General features: G+C 38.6%; 1 protein-coding gene across 1 annotated transcript in view; it reads right to left on the reverse strand.

Annotated features, from left to right (window-relative positions):
- LOC140241089 (uncharacterized) overlaps positions 1-14,597 on the reverse strand; it is a 72,300-nt gene that overhangs the window by 29,808 nt on the left and 27,895 nt on the right. The window lies entirely within an intron of this gene.

Raw genomic sequence — 14,597 nt, forward strand, 5'->3', positions numbered from 1 at the left:
CCTTTTAAATTGCGGCAGATCATAAATCCACAATATCATTAATGAAAGGTTTGTCGAACCGCATCGGTCACATAAGCAGATAAGCTCGAAATTATTCTGTGACCATATCAGCTCCGACCCCCCCCCCCAAAAAAAAAAAGAGAAAGAAACGATGTAATGAAATATAATACATACAACGGCATAACAATAACTTTCTGCATATCCTGAAACATAATTCCTGGTGGTGTTACGAACAACGTTACGAAGAACTAGCGAGCGACTGGTGATCACTTCTTGCACTGAATTATGTAAATTCTGATAAGTATAGCACATCAGAACTGATCACCAGTCGCTCGTAATTTTTTGTTGTTGCAAATTTACGAACAGCTTAATGAAACAGGGCCCAGGTACTATTTTCACATACGATAATTGTAACAAACAACGGCAAGTTTTCTCCGGATCATGTAGCACAACATTCCTGTTTCTATTTTTGGATACATACAGGATAAAAACCAAGCGGCCCTTCTTTTTCTTGCAGCTCGTGTGATATTAAATCTTCGAAGGATTCCGTGATCACCAAGACGTGTAAAGCTCTTAATGGTGAAGTCTTGAAAGTGTTGTTACATTAAGAAAATATTTGAATAACCGTGGGGGATAAAAAGATGTTCTCCGTAAAGAGCGCTGTACTCATTAGGGGGGGGGGGGGTCCCATAACAGTTTTTGATTGTAGTAAGCTGAGGATTATTTGTCAAGGAATTACTATCACCAATAAGTTCAATGACACAAATGCCACGAATGTTCGGATTAACAAACCATTTTTCATTTTGGAATTAACGAACCTCTAGGTACAGGGAATTTGTGTGTTTCGGATAGACGATCCTTTGGAATAACGAACCTTCGGAATAGCGAACCTTCGGATTAACGAACAGCACCAAGTCGCAGTTATGGTCCGAGTTATACAAAGCACGCATCAAAGAACCTTTTTAGCGCGCATGCAACATTTTTACTTTTGATCTCGAAATTCCCCGAAACAACTCGCGATCCCGAAAAATCGCGTCAGCCATGTAAGTTTCTCTGTAGACTCTTTCGATATGATTTTGCTGGCAAATGTGAAATGGTGCCAGACAGGTTCTTAAACTCTTACCAAAATTATGTTTTTTTCACTTTAAATACCGTCCATCATATACCAATCAACAAAAGCAGAAGGTACGTATAGATTTATTGCAGCCAACTCATTTGTGAAATAGCAGAAAGATGTTTCATGACCAAGGCAATGGCATATCGTCGCTCTGAAAAAAGGCGGTTATTTGCTGTGGCATGTTTTTCACTAACATAATGTCTATAATTCTCTCATTTATTGCATATAATCATTATATATATATATATATGTATATATATATATATATATATATATATATATATATATTGTATATATATGTATATACATTATATATAGATATAACTATATATAACTATATAAATGTATAGGCCTATACAATATAATTATATATATATATATATATATATATGTAGAAGTATTGGAACAAGTTCACTCGGTTGACAGCAGGTTCATCCGTATTTAATTGCTACTCGGAGTTTCATGCCACCTTCATTTAGGGGCAATCATCAGGCAAAAAAAAAAAAATAAATGAAGGTGGCATGAAACTCCGAGTAGCATAGAAGGATAGAATCACCAAATGTGTGTATATATATATATATGTATATACATATATATGTATATATATATATATATATATATATATATATATATGAAGAGTTTGTTTGCAAAAACCGACAAGTCCATATTTGCCAAATGGAAATATTTGCGATTAAAGGTCAAGAAAAATAAAGAGAATAATACGAAAAATGTCGCTTCTTTTGACCATAACTTCAAAAACGTACATTTATATGTAGTGACCAGTATATCATTAAAAAGGTATTATTATACACTTTATGACAGAGACTGTACTTCAAAATCTACAAAAAATGGACTTATCGGTTTTTGCAAACAAACTGTTCATATATATATATTATATATATATTGTTGCATTTCATCACATTATTATTATTATTATCATTATTATCATCATTATTGTTGTTATTATCATTATTATTAGTATTATTATTTCATTTGGCAGAAAACATGCAAGGTATAATCAATTACAAAGCTCAAAACAATCAATCAATACAATAACACAAAAATACCGTAACACTGAATGCACCTGACAGGGCTGCCAGGCGTTGGGCAAATTAACTAAATAATTGTAGTCCGCGGACCGCCCTAACCTATATCCCTTCCAGATGCATCCAGCCTTACAGATTTATGTGCCACTGATTATCATGAAATATTCATAACTGTACTCTTTAAAATCTCTTGCAAAATTTGCTTCATTATAATGTTGGTATTTTTATGTATAAATTTTCAATTGATGAGCTTCCTGACATTTTTGCACTCATGTTCATAAGAAATAACTCTTTTCATATCTACCCAACTCGTCATCGTGATGACTATCACCTTCCACGTACTCGCACAATTTTTGCGAAAAAAAACATTAATGTTTACAGTGCCAAAAATACTGGAATCTTCCGGCTGATTTTACTGTTTATCTTTGACGTCCTTTAAATGTAAATGTTGCGTAGATGATTTCTCTGGCCGCACTGAAATCTGGACTGACCTGGTCGCTTTTATACTCCCCAAGGAGCGCACACACACGTACGAGAACGCCTGATCTATATTCTTTTGTCTTCGTTTCCAATCGCACGCCATATCAAACCATTGCTCATTGTTCGTTCGTGTTATCGGGTCATATCAACCCTTCACTCGCCTTCGGCCTCAATTTACTCAAAGAAGTGAACCGAAAAATCGCTATCCTTCACATGTCATATTTATCCTTCGCTTACCTTTCCGTAATCATATTCGACTTTAGTTTATAATCGGATGATTTGAAGGCAATTTTATTTGAAATCGTTGAATTCGCGCGCATTTCGTGCGTTTTTCCCATTCGTCCCCCTTCGTCCCCCTACATTCGCTCAGGTGTGAGGGGGCTTTTAGCTACGCTATTCTTACGCTTTCCGAGACTCAATTACGCATGTCTTCGCTCTCGCCGCTCTAAAATCGAACGTAGCCGATACGCTGGAAAATGTTTGCCAGAACAGCAAAACTGATGATGATGAGGGGGACGTTGTCGTTGTCGCGAAAATGAAGACGAAGGAGCGCATATTTAAGAAGAAGAAGAGATGCAAACAATAAAGAGAATAAAGCAAAATACTTTGGAGCTACTGTCTGGGGATCGTGCAGGATAAAATATCTGACTATTTTGGTATTTTGATATCCGATGGGTACTACTTCCATTGCAAAAGAAATTAGCCGTGACCCTTTTCGGCTGAATGAAACCAATATGTGTGTGTGTGTGTGTGTGTGTGTGTGTTGTGTGTGTGTGTGTGTGTGTGTGTGTGTGTGTGTGTTTATGTGTGTGTGTGTGTGTGTGTGTGTGTGAGTGTGTGTGTGTGTGTGTAGGGGGCACTTTGGGGCTACTGTCTGGGGCCCCGTACAGGATAAAATAGCTGGCTTTGGTGTTTTGTATATCTCTGAAGGGTACTACTTCCATTGCAAATGAAATTGGCCGTTACTCTTATTAGCTGAATAAAGTCAATGTGTGTGTGTGTGTTTGTACGTAGGACTTATAGGGGGTGGTACACTTTGGGGCTACTGTCTGGGGCCCCGTGCAGGATAAAATAGCTGGCTTTGGTGTTTTGGATATCTCTGATTGGTACTCCTTCCATTGCAAAAGAAATTAGCCGTGACTCTTTTCAACTGAATAAAATCAATGTTTGTGTGTGTTTGTACGTAGGGCCTATGGGGGGTGGGGCACTTTGGGGCTACTGTCTGGGGCCCCGTACAGGATAAAATAGCTGGCATTGGTGTTTTGGATATCTCTGATGGGAACTACTTCCATTGCAAAAGAAATTAGCCGTGGCCCTTTTCAGTTGAATAACACCATATTTGTGGGGGCCTTTGGGGCTACTGTCTGGGACCCCGTACAGGATAAAATAGCTGGCATTGCTGTTTTCATGATAAGTATACCCAAAGGAACAATATCCACCAACTTTTGTCCGTGACCCCCTTCGGCTGAATAAATCCATTTGGGGGGTCCCTTCTTGTGGCCCCTAGGCTTACGGTACAGGATGTGACTTGCCAGCAATTCATTCTATTGACCCTTGGCCACATCCTTATATGATGAGACCATCAAAAAGTGTGACCCTTTTCAGCTGAATAAATGCTCTGGGCCCCCGGTCTATAGGCGGTGTATTCGCGCGCATCCACTGTTCGTAGTCTCGTCTCATCAGACCAGCTGCATCCCCACCTAGGTTAGAGGCTACATACCGTAATGCATGAGCCATGACGTTCGGACGCCCGCCTCGTGACGAGAGCATACTGCTGAACAGTGCTAGCAGCGCTCGCAAACTTCTCTCACACGCCAATGCATGTAGAGCAAAATCGACCGTAATGCATGCTTCGGATGTTGAACTACATGTATTATAGTAGCCACACAGCCAGATGGCAACCAGCTGCATGCAACCAGGGAGGTGCTCTTCCCACCTCCTTGATGCAACACAGTCTGTAGGGCCATGGACGTAGGCGTGAACGAGTGCACCATGCCGAGCGCAATGCGACTCACGTCGAGCTCCGCATGAGTTACCCAAAGATCTAGATAACAAACGAGTTCGTAAACAGCCTTGTACGAGTTTCAGTCGATTTCAGTGATTTTGCTCAGTTAGTATAATTCGTTTGCCTCCAGAAAAAAAAAAAAAAGGAACGGGTGTCGATTCCCATATTTTGCCATATGCAAGTACCTCCTTTAAAGGCACTCAATCGTGGCGAGTGGTTTGTGCGGCACGGAGACGAACGCAACACGCTGCCTCCCCCATTCTGTATCAAATGCAGTGACCCCGAATGAGAATAGCGCTGGCTCAATGGGTCAGCGAACAACACGCCAAACCTGCAAGAGCTCTATGCTACAAATCTCCTTACCCAAAATGGCTGTCCGAGTGAGCCACGGGAGGCGTTTTTTTTTAAAGACGGCACAGATTGGGGCATCGCGGGAGGCGTTTCTTTTAAAGACGGCACAGATTGGGGCATGGCGCGTGTTAAACCTATGGGAAAAACGTTGGGTTAGGGTTTTTGGTTATGGTTAGGGTTAGGGTTAGGGTTAGGGTTGGGGTTAGGGTTAGGGTTAGGGTTAGGGTTAGGGTTTGATGGTTAGGATTAGGATTAGGGTTAGGTTTAGGGATAAGGTCCCCGATAGATTTTTAGTTTCCCCAATCTGTGCCGTCTAAAAAAAAACACGCGGGAGCTTCCGAATGGACGCACACTCTCAGGCGCATGCGCATGAAGAGAGGCCAAAAGAGCCACGCGTCTTCTGGCCTCTCTCCTCCAATCACCGCAGCTCGCGGTGACAATATTTGTGTATGATGCGTACACACACACGCACAAACACACACACACACACACTTCTCAGTGGCAGCATTGTCCCACACGTTTATGGATATAGCACCGAGTCTGGCATTGCGCAATTGCATGCACAAACTTCGGTCGTTCGGAGTTTACGTAACATAAGGGATGGCGATCGGCTGCCTTTAATCTAATGAACATTGCTTTAGATAAATGGTTCAGACCTATTAACCAGATTTCTTTTTGTTTTCATGGGGGATGTGCAAAAAACATAAGAAAGTTCACCTGTTATCAAACATACATCAATAGATAAATAAGACAAGTTTATTCGCAGCCAATTTTATTGATATGCAACATTCATCTCACGAACAGAAAAATGGATTCTTTCATCCCTAATCAAACAATCCCATAGAAAAGGCAAGACATTCTAACAGTTTGCCAGAATAGTACGAACAAATTTTCACTTTTTTTTTCCAGTGAATAGAACCTACTTGGAATTGAGTACTGAAAGGGATATTGTACCTTACCAAATCATTTTCACACGTTGGTAAGAATGTATAAAACCTGAAGTGTGCCGTGATCCTGAATGAATTTTACAACTGTATTTATGAGCCTGTAATGTTGTTCGAAAATAAAGTTGCATATCATGTCATTGTGCTTAGTAGGGGCCGGATATGAAGCCATTAACTTGACAAAGATGGAAAAAAAGGTGAGCAAAATAAATAGAACTATCTCTACGAAAAGGAAGGGCTGAACTCATTTTGATTTCTGAAAATATGAATGGTGTTTAAATGGTAATAAATATACACAAGAATTTTAAAGAAAAAATCTCAGGAAATTATTCAAATTGTCGGCATCATATGCCCAATTGTGTTTGAACTTTCAAAGGCTACAGTATGTTAACATCTGATAGACCTGGGCTTCAGGAGTGCTCTGATATGTAGGCCTATGTTGCGAGATTTATAGTTAGTAAACGTTGGGTTGTCTTCAATTAAAGTACGGTTTGCTTAATCTATTCCTGTGAGGTAACTGAAGTTATTAAAAAGGTAAAATTTCCTTCAATACGAGATGAACTTTCAAATTTTCAATCTTCGCCTATACGGTCCTTATATAACTTTCGTTTCTGATAATGTTTATTGTTTACCCTCCAAAGGAATGGGGTTAGACATAAAGGATAATATTCTATATTGTCGATTGGAATTACGAACATAATGATGTTATTAGAGTCCACAAAGATTGCCATAGAGACACATACGGAGAAAAAACTGTGCTTGTTTGTTTAACCTTGTTTGTCTTGTTACTGTTTTATGTTAAGGTTTTTAACACATAATGTACAAAACTGATCTCGCGGAATAAATTTATTCAAGTGAATAAAACTATATTCACCTTTATCCAGCAATTTGTTCTCAATAGTGTTTTCATCAGAGGAAAACTAGTGTGTTAGTTGTCGCATGTCACAAGTTATCCCGGGTTACATGAAGAGCTGTCACTATACCTTGCCACTACAACTCGACTTCTGTGGAAACCGTTCTTCGTTGTTCTGCCAAGATACCATTATATCCCCCCCCCGAAAAAAAAAGCGCAAGCGCGTGAAACCGAGCGCTTTAAAAGTTCAATCGTGTGCAGTGGATGAAGTTGGGAGAGACAAATCATTTTGTCCCCCAAGCAATTCCCGAGATGAGGACAAATCTCGAACTTTCTTTATGGAAAATTGACATATACCGCCAGAATTATGCACCGGATCGCTGAATTGCAATCATAAATATGCAAAAGCTACTGGGTCCCTTTCGATAGACTTTGTACACTTTTGAGATTGACGTTTTATTTCCTTATATTTGTCAAAGAGTGTGCAGCAGATCTTTCCACTACAAAAGCTCCCTCAGATGCAGAGGAGTCAATGGAGGTGGAGGGGGATGGTTCCCCCATAAAAGTATTGGGGACAAACAGATCATTTTGCTCCTCCTCGTAACTCCCGAGATGTGGAAATGTTCTTAGTTTTTTGATAGAAGACTGTCTAAATATTTCACCCAAAGATGGCTGAATTTCATTTCTGAAAATACAAAATCTCCCTCGCGTAAGACGGGGATAGGCCTAACCCCTCTCATACCCTCCCCGTTCAATCATTTCTACTTAATACACTTTAGATTGACAGATTTCAAAATGTTTCATCCAAAGTGTGCACCAGGTCTGTTACTTCAGTTTAAAGAAATGCAAATGTTCCTTGGGTGAGAGGAGATATCTAGATACTTTCAATTAAGGGAGGATTCCCCCCCCCCTAAAAAATGGTATACACTTCTGGGATTGAAATTTCCCCAGATTACATCATAAATGTGTTTACGAGATATTTGTTGCTGCCAGTAATTGCCAGCAGTTGCGCCCGGTGCGCCCCCATCCCTTAATTTCCAAAGCGAAAAAAAGTACAGCTACAAACGGCAGTTTTTGAACTGTAAAATGTCAAAATTTTCAAGCTCGCTCGCTTTGCTCGCTCGCATTTAATCGTCATGCCATTCTCCTGATGTTGCTGCCGGGTAACCCCCTTGTTTTTCAAAGCGAAAAGATATAGCTACAAACGGCAGTTTTGGGACCGTGGAATGTCAAAATTTTAAAGCTCGCTCGCATTTAATCGTTATGCTATTCTCCTTATGTTGCTGCCGGGTAATTGGCAGCAGTTGCGCCCGGTGCCCCCCCCCCCCCTTAATTTTCAAAGCGAAAAAATGTATAGCTACAAACGGCAGTTTTGGGACTGTAAAATGTCAAAATTTTCAAGCTCGCTCGCTTCGCTCGCTCGCATGTAATTGCTATGTCATTCTCCTGATGTTGCTGCCAGTATTAGATTACCAGCAAATGCGCCCGGTGAGCCCCCTTAGTATCCAAAACGAAAAACAATATAGCTACAAACGACCGCTTTTGGACTGTACACTGTCAAAACTCATGATCGCGTTCATGATCTTCTGTGTAAGAATTGAGACAAGAATTTTCTCTAAATGATACCATTTTAAAGGCAAAATTGTTCAATAATAATCTACATAAAATGTATTGCTACCTTAAACATGTTTGACTGTTTTAAGTCGAAAGAACACGCCAAAAAAAAATGAATCAAATTGCACCATTTACAACATCAATATGCAAAAAGTTCTCGCTGTAGGAGGGGGAAACCCCCCTCCCACACCCTCCCCCCTCGCTCGCATCGCTCCCTCGCATCTAACCGCTCCCCCTAAGATCAAATCCTGGCTACGGCGGTGATAGGACCCACTATTTAGTAGGCCTTCACAGTGATGTCGCACAGGCGGAGCAAGAGCTGAAATACCACGACGTAGTCATTCAATTATCTATGATTATTTATTTTTCTTACTTGTTTTTTATAGGAAAAAAATTCCAAATTTCACCAAAAGTGTGCACCTGATTGCTGAATTTGAGGTCTGAAAATGTCAAATTTTCCACGGAGGGGGATACCCCCCTCCCACACCCTCGCCCCGCTAGGCCGCTCCACTCCCTCGCACAGATATTCAAACTCAAAGTCCTTCCCCTACCCCCTATCATTAAAACGGAACGATGCCCCTGTGATGATTGCTTTACTGACTTAAATCAAGAAAATTGAAGAATACAATAAATAGCTACGGGAAAATATCTACTACGCTATTCAACAAATGGATATCCTTATTAGCATTTTATTGAATTTATTTGGGCATTATTCAGGGTTGCGCTACGTTTTTGAAAGGGGGGTGGGGGAAATCGCCGGTCAGTCAAGAAGAAAGGACATCAAAAGACAAGAGAAACAGCAACCAAAAAGTCTTCATACTTTTAAGGTCTGATTTTCCGCCGAAAGTCGGCTGACAAGAAAAAACAAACAAACAAACAAAAACAAGAACAAAAAGTCGTCATATTTTTGCTGCCACTTCCCTCCCACTTTGCATGGAAAAGAGTGGGACGTTTGTTCCCTGTAAAGTGTGTGTGTGTGGGGGGGGGGGGGGCGTCAAGCTTCCCCCCCCCCCCCGGGCTGCGCCGGTCCGGTTATGGGCTTGTAATCGTGGTGATGGTGACTACCGTCAATCATCCCCCCACTCCTCAGTACGGATTTACGCCGATGAGAATGGTATCATTTAAAAACTTCTTGTCTTAATTCTAACACTGATCTCATGAACGCGACTAAGCCCGAGCAATCGGAGCGAGCGAAGGGGAGGGTGTGGGAGGGGTTTGTCTCCTTCCCAAAGTGAAAACTTTTGCATTTTGATGTTGAAAATCGTAAATCGTAAATTTGATTTTTTTTTTCAATTCAATTCAATTCAAAGTTTATTTCATTTTTCGACAAAACATATAAGTTGCACTTCTTTTGACAACAGAGAATAAGGTAAACAGAACATTATGTATCGAAAAGAATGTGTTGTAGTAAAAAAAAACAAAAGTGATCGAAATAAGGTACATGTATAACTTTGCTTAAAGTGCGAAAAATGGAGAGACCCACTAAAAAGACAGAGCTTGTAGAATGTGGGCCCCTCTGGAAAAATAACATCAATGGAAAGATTAATTGAAGCATCATAAATACAAAAGGAGAGGAAAAAAAGAGGAAGAAGTCTGGAAGCCCACTGAGAGCTAGATTCACAGATAAATATACTTACTATCATAGACTTGAACAACATAGGACAAGACTAGACAACAAAACAACTGCTGGAGAAAAGGCTGTACGGGACAAAACGGGATGGACAAGACTAACAGACGCGAACAAACATGAAACAAGACTAAACAGCAAAACAACTACTGAAGAAAAGGCTGTACGGGACAAAACGGAATGGAAACGCTGAACAAATAGAAGACAAAATAGCAAACGAGAATGCACAACAGAGACAGCGATCTTCGACAGAAGCGTATCAAGAGAAGCAGATAATGGTTGTGGAGGGGGAAAAAGTGATTGTAGCGTCTGAAAGGAGAAAAGCAAGGAAATGAAGGGACGTGAGAACAGGAATAAGACAGAAATTCATGTCTTTGACTCTTTTGGCGAAAGCGTAGATAGCAGCAGACATCCAAAAGATTACAATTTATTCTTGAAATAGGAAAAAGTAAGTCTGTATGTGAGAAAGAAGGCCAAATGGCTAGTTGTGTCCTGCAAATTCATACGACTGCAATAGAAAGGACTTCAGTCTCCTCTTGAAAGAATGTATGGATGGGGCGTTTTTTATATCATGATTCAGAGAATTCCAATAATTTGGGCCGATATAAATAAGTGTATTTTTTGCAAGAATCGTGCGTAAGAGGGGTAAATGAAATTCGCTGGAACGCCTAGTGGGATATTCATGAAATGATTGGTTTTTTAGGAACATGGAATTAAAGATAGATGGAAGCAAATTGTTACAATACTTGTACATAAATTGGCCTAAATTATACAAAAAACAAATCTTTAATTTTTAAGAGCTTATTAGAGGTAAACAACGTGTTTGTATGAGAACGTACAGGGGAATGGCAGATAATGCGGAGGGCTTTCTTTTGCAGGAGGGACACGTGACTCTTTCAAGTAAATTCTGATGCGTGTTGCCCCATACTAAAACTCCATAATTCAAATGAGGCAATATTAACGACGAATATAACATAAGTAATGTTTTTTGTGGAATATGAAATTTCAATCTATTAATAACACCTGTATTACGCGATATTATATTACAAATATTATCAACATGTGATTTCCAGGAAAGTTTATCATCTACAATGACCCCCAAGAATTTAATATTTGATACTCTTTGTAGATGAGAATCATCTAAAACTATATTTGTGTTTAAACTATCAACAGTATTGCTGAAAATCATATATTTCGTTTTTTGAGCATTTAGTGATAACTTATTAGCTCTGACCCAATTTGTCACTTTATTCAATTCAATGTTAATTTTGTGAACAAGAAAATCAATATCTTTATGGGCAAAAAATACGTTTGTATCATCTGCAAAATGAATAAAAGAGAGATCCTCAGATACACGACAAAAATCATTGATATAAATAATGAACAATAACGGCCCTAAAAGACTTCCCTGTGGGACGCCACATTTGACTTCTCTGATAACTGAATCATTATTTTTAATTGTAACAAATTGTTTTCTATCGAACAAATAACTCTTGAACCACTCCAAGGCCTTCCCACGTACTCCATAATGCGATAATTTATAAAGTAAAATGTCATGATTGATGGTGTCGAAGGCCTTGGAGAAGTCCAAGAAAATACTAACTAAATGAGAATGATTATCAATGGCATGAACTACTCTATAAATGAAATATAAAAGAGCATGCGAAGTACTATGTTTCTCACGAAAGCCATACTGATAGTTCGTAAAAACTTCATGTACCTTCAATAAATTGCTCATTCTCTTATAAATAAGTTTTTCTAAAATCTTGGACAGTGAAGACAATAATGAAATTGGGCGATAATTACTGACTTCAAGTTTATCACCTTTCTTAAATATTGGTATTACTTTAGCCAATTTCATTTTATCCGGAAACACACCGTTGAGGATTGACAAATTAAATATATGAACAAGTGGATCAGCAATCGAGGAAATAACACCCTTAAGTATGAAATTATCTATGTCATCATAACCAGAACTTCGTTTGTTCTCAAAACAAGAAGCTATATCAATAATTTCAAATCTATTAGTTGGTGTAAAAAATATGGAATCAGAGTTGCACTGACCTAAAAATTCAGTAAAATGAGTTTCTGTTGCAGGAATAGTTTGAGCATAATTTTCACCTATTTTTGAAAAATAGGAATTAAAAATATTTGCAATATGAAGCGAATCATTAATCAATTCATCATTTACTTTAATTTTGTCAATGTCAGAATGTTTACTCGGAACATTCATGGCCTGTTTCAGAATTTTCCAAGTATTTTTCATATCAAACCTATATCTCGAGAATTGCTTGTAGTAATATCTTTTCTTTTCAGAACGTAAAATCATTGTCAAAGTATTTTTGTATGATGTATATCTATTTTTCGATCGCTCAGTTTTTTCCAACTTATACTTATGATACAAACGATTTTTCCTGTTAATTGAAGGAAGGATTGATTTTGAGATCCAAGGTAACCTGGGTGTTTTTTTATAGTCTGTTCTATTTTTTTTGTTTATGAATTACATCATCTAAATAATTATTAAATATTTCCATAAAATTTTGAAAAGATATATTGATATCATCGCTACCAAACACTCCTGACCAGTCAGCATTCTCGAGAGCCACATCAAAACTAGCTAGCTTTTCGGGTGAAACTCTACGACTAAACAAAGGAAATGACGGAGGCTTAATATTAGATGATGTTTTAAGAGTAAAATAAGTCATTATTGGAAAATGATCAGTCATATCTGAAAGAATTATGAAAGAATCGGGGAGGGGTAAAATATTACAAAAAAAGTTGTCAATGAGGGTGGCAGAACGATCTGTAATACGTGTGGGTTTGGAGATAAGCGGGAGAAAAGATGAGGATAGAAGTGTGTGAATAAAATCACTGGAGATATTGTCATGCTCAGACTTCAGCAAATCAATATTAAAATCGCCGAGCAAAAAGCAATCCTTATTTCGGAAAACATGTGAATTTACCAAATCTGAGTAATGCGTTAAAAAGTCATTGGCGTTTGAGTTAGGAGGTCTGTATATAATGCCTACCATAAGATTTCTACATCCTAGGATGAGAATTTCTATGAACAAAGATTCAACAACATTGTCCATTCTAGAAATACCTTCGTGGACAAAAGTTTCAAAGCAACATGATATATACAATGCAACACCCCCACCATTCTTATCAGTCCTTTTATTAACAAATAAATCGTAACCATCGATTGCAAAAGAATTTTCCGCATTGGAAGTTAACCATGTCTCACTTAATCCGATACCGATAACGACTGACTTTCATCAGATTCTAATAAAAACTTTAAATCATCAAAATGTTTATTCAAACTCCTTATATTTAAGTGTAATAAAGAAAACGTGTCCTCAGAGAAGTTGTGAATCATATCTTTGTATTGATTCACTGTGATATAATTGCACAACATATTTTGAGTGGAATCATTACTAAAATCATGAGGCAATTCACTAGATGCTGTATTCAGGCTTTCGGTAACTATGGTAACAAAATCATCATAAGGGGTGGGTCGTGTGTTGGTTAGCCCGCTAACAGGGTCAGAGTCTAAACTGGTGTTCCTAAACAATTCAAAGAAGTCATCATTCGATACGGAATTAAAAGGAGCATTCAGAAAATTAGCCATAATTAAAGATACAAGACGAGATTACAAAAGTCTGCAATTTCAGCAAAACTAGGATATCGTAGATAAGGGGATGGTACAAGAAAATGACCAGTCGCCAGAAAGAGGCAAAACACTGGAGTAATCTATCAGCATAAACGACGTCAAAATCACGATAAGCAGAAGATCGCTGCGGAGAAGACGGAAGTGAGACGAGAAAAAGCAGAATAAGGTAAGTGAGAATGTACAGAGGCTTTAACAGAGAGTGACATAGAACACACACAAAACAATAACAAGAACAAATCAAGTGTCTCTGTGGGCTTCCGAAGCAAAAATACACAGAAGCAAATGGCGGAAGCAAATGGCAGAAAAGTAACATAATACATAATCATGGCGTTTACTCTAATGGCGACTTTGTAGAAGATATCAAATTATATATACACCTTTTGGTGTACTTTTGTTTAACAATATATATAGGAGAAAGAAAGTCAAAAGGAACGGAACCAGTGTAAAAATAGTTCAGACAGAGTCTGTACCACTGTTGTATGGACATCAGAAAATGCATGGCTATTGAAGGAAACTCATTCAACCATTAATGTACATGATCAGGGAGATGTGACTATCAACGAACAATATGACAAGGTAGCGCTACAAGGGCGCCAAAACAACATCTGACTAATGATAAGTATGTCGACTTGGCGAGCTGTTCGGCCAATTGAGGCATGTCAGGCGAGTACAATAGTCGGACAAAACAAGTACATTTAAATGTAAGCAGGTGCTCGTCATTCTATAGAGATATCATAACAGCATAGAATGTGGACAAACAACAGTACAAATGCATGAGCATAGATTAGCATTTCCAAGTTGAGATTGGATAATATGTCAGGTCGGTGAACCTATTCTGTGGGGTGGTTACTGCATAATGAATTGTCATTAAAATGCCATGTGGCAAGTCA

This window comes from Diadema setosum, chromosome 17 (assembly GCF_964275005.1).
Source record: "Diadema setosum chromosome 17, eeDiaSeto1, whole genome shotgun sequence".
Classification (NCBI taxonomy): domain Eukaryota; kingdom Metazoa; phylum Echinodermata; class Echinoidea; order Diadematoida; family Diadematidae; genus Diadema; species Diadema setosum.